Genomic DNA, 3,622 nt, shown 5'->3' with positions numbered 1-3,622 from the left:
GGTAAGGACAGAGGAGTTGAAGGTAAGGACAGAGGAGCCGAAGGTGAGGACAAAGGAGCCGAAGGTAAGGACAGGGGAGCTGAAGGTGAGGACAGGGGAGCTGAAGGTAAGGACAGGACAGCAGAGGGTAGTTTGGTACCAATTGGTCAGCTCATTAGAAATTGCTTCAGGTTCGTGGTTTTGACATGGGTTTGTGCCTTAGAAATTTACCCAACGTCAGGGCCTCTGAAACAGATGAAAAACAGAGCCCGATATTTCAGTTCAAGGATTGTTCATCACAACTGGGAAACAACAGAGACGAAACAGTTTGTTTTAGCAAGTGCTGTTGTAAAAAGGGGAGCAATTGGAAGAAAAAGAAAAGAGATTCTGTGTTACAGTAAAAGCCAGAAATAATTAAATAACAGAAAAATGATAATGCAAGGCAAAGGATAGTGTGCTAGGATATTGCAAGAATTAATGGATCGGTCTACAAGAGTTATAAATGACAAGACAGAGCCATTCCAAACAGCTGCTATTTAAAACAGGGAAATGATGGTAACAATCTGAAATTGTTCAGTCCAGAAGGTTGTGAAAAATCGAATTGAAAATTGACAGGCTGTTCCTTGTGCCATTGTCTGTGTGGCCAAGCAGATTTTTGGACAGTTCTTCTTTTATAATGCCATCTTTTATAATGCCATCTTTTGCAGCATTCACCATATTTTGCATTTACACAAATTGTTTCATGATTGGAAGCATTAGTTGCTGTCAACAGGTCAATGAGGTGATGAACAAAGCAATCAAAATTGGCACTTTGACTTTTAAAAATGCATTCTGTGAATTGCCGGTGAGAAGAGCAGTTGTTGGTCCTCTTTGGCGTTTCTGAAAACGTGCCGATGGGTTTCCTTTTCGTACAAACAAATGGGACACTCTAGAAGGAAGTTAAGAGTCAACCACGTTGGTGGGAAACTTGAGTCATCTGTATACCAGACATTAGCAGCACGAAAGTGCATCAGTGGATTAGATAAATTGCAAAACTTGGCACCAACATTCCTTTTCCATTGACTTGGAAAATATTGACAATATTTAACATTTCAATCTAAGAGAAACCAATAGTGTGATGAGGAAAAAAGATTCCGGAATGATTTTGAGCTACTGGTCTGTACACTTCACTGGAAAGAAGGTGTCCAGTGAGAAATTGGCTGCTTGTATCCATTGGGCCCTCTTAATGTTCTGGATTAGACTAACTTCACAGGCTGTTCTGTCAAAAGCACTTTAGTGAGTGATTTTTTAGGGCAATCTGCCACCTTTGTTGTAATTTTATTTTTTTATTTGTGTTTCGCTGACCTGATGGATGCTTCGCATATCTTTTTGGAAACAACACTGACTTCTTAAAAATATGTTTACATTTTTATTTGAAGTATTTTTAAACTGAATTCAAATTCTGCCAAAGTCAAGATAGAAGGTTTACTCACATCTTCTCAATGGACCACACTCTGGCGTACAGGTAACACACCACTACCTTGCTTTGTAATCTGGTAAGAATGAAATTCCATTCAACTTTATAGTTGATCAACCAGTCTTTGCAAATAATCTCAGTAAAAGTGAAGCTTGCTATGAGTAGTGGGAATGGCAGTAGGTGAATTCCTTATGTGGTGAACCAGCACACAGACAGAAAGTTGAATGGCCTCCATCTGTGCTTTAACAATTCAGTGACTCTCTGAACTCCTTATCAGAATCAAAGGTTTCCTCAAGTTAAATCGAAGTTGCTTTCTTTATATTTTCTCTGATATTCACGCTGAAAAGTCAAACAATCCCAGCTATTCATGGAAATGTAAATACAGTTCACACGTCATTGATTTCTTCTGTCACTTCAGTCAGTAAAACACAGAGAATATAAATTACCTTCCCGAGTAATCTTTAGCAGACATTTCTGTCTATTGATTTTGAAAATTCATGTGATTGTTTTTGTTGAGAGGAGCTCATATCCATTTAAAATAGGGGTTTGCCTACACATACGCAAACATGTGGAAATTCTGTGAGTTTCTAGAGCATAACATAAATTGGCTGTTGCATGCATTTTTGTTTTCAGTACATTCAGCAATTCGCTGTAACTTAATGTCAATCCTCACTCTGGTGTTCTGAGAAATTACCTGAAAAGCTGTTGGCTCTCTGATGCTAAAGACAGGGTAATAAATGGTAACTACACATTACAGTTTACATTTCCAAAGCCGTCTTGGTTCACATTTACTGCCTCTCAACTCAAGGAATATTTCACATTTGAAATATGGAAGTTGAAAATTTGAATATTCCTCCTTTGAAAATTATAAATAACAAAAACAAATCTTTTGAGTACTGTACTATGAATGAATGTGTGTCTCATCAGTTTGATCCCTTCATATACTTTCTTTAGGTTTTCAGAATCAGTTCATATTAATCTAACTGAAATATTTGATTTCACACCATACTGAGTATTGAGCTTATCGATGTGACAAGTGATCATAGTTTTAACATTAAAGGGTTGAGTAGATTCAGAGAGCACACTGAACTGAAGCTAGGATAAGATACTACTCCTATTTTGTGGAGTTTCACTTGACAATTAGAGTACTCCGAAAATTGCCCCTGACTGGTACAACAAGAAACCAATAACAATATTCTCATTTTCAAACATTGATGAGGAACTGTGGATTTTCCCATATAAAGGGCCTACTTTGCTCTCCTCGAAGTGTCCACCTGTCTTGTACTCCCTCATTTGGATTGGGATGTCACATTGCAAAATAGTACCAGGATGATGGATGCCATTAGTAAAGACAAACTAAAAAAATTGGGAATGTTCTCCTTATGGTTAAGAAGTTATAATGGTAGGTTTAAATCAAGAATTAAAGTTTTAAGTTTTTTTTAAATCAACCTGTGCAGATATGTGAAGATGCACCTCTAGATCAGATGGAACTTGAACCCAAACCTTCTGGTCAGATAAAGCAGTGCTACCACCTTGTCATAAGGGTCCTAGAATATTTGAAGATACCTAACTATTATTCATGTACATCAGATACAACATAGTTGAAAAGGTGCAAACTTTGAAGCAGTGACGGGGCCTAGTAGTGATGCACAGTGTCCCTATTTGAACAAGAACTTGATTAGCAGGCAATGGGTAGATGCAGCATTGTCAGCTGACAGTGAGTCCCACCAATGAAAAGACTTTCCCCACTGGCATGTGAAATTTTAATGTTAATCATCCGAGAAATAACAAAAAGACCCAAAGTGGAAGTGATGGTCTACTCCTCCTTTTATCACCCTCCTACTATTAAATGTCGTTCGAAAACTTTGGCTGCCTAATTTTATGTTGACTGCCAGTCTGTTTTCAAATTCCCTCTTTGTTTATTTTATTTGCTTTCTTAATTTCCCTCCAAGTTTATTTTCAGCCTGAATTTCTGAATTTCTGAATTGCACTTTCTTCCTTTTCTTCTTGGCTATAATTTGTACCTTCTTTGACATCCATGGAGCTCTAGATATGTTGACCCCACCATTAACTTTAGAGGCCCTATACCTTGACTTTTCTTGCAGATAGCCCATTGTCCAGTGACTGATTTTCCTACCTTTGATTGAAATTTATTTTCCCCAAATCCATGTTGAACCCATTGAAGTT

The sequence above is a fragment of the Chiloscyllium plagiosum genome, chromosome 4 (assembly GCF_004010195.1).
Source record: "Chiloscyllium plagiosum isolate BGI_BamShark_2017 chromosome 4, ASM401019v2, whole genome shotgun sequence".
NCBI classification, from domain to species: Eukaryota; Metazoa; Chordata; class Chondrichthyes; order Orectolobiformes; family Hemiscylliidae; genus Chiloscyllium; species Chiloscyllium plagiosum.
This window is presented reverse-complemented; position numbering follows the sequence as displayed.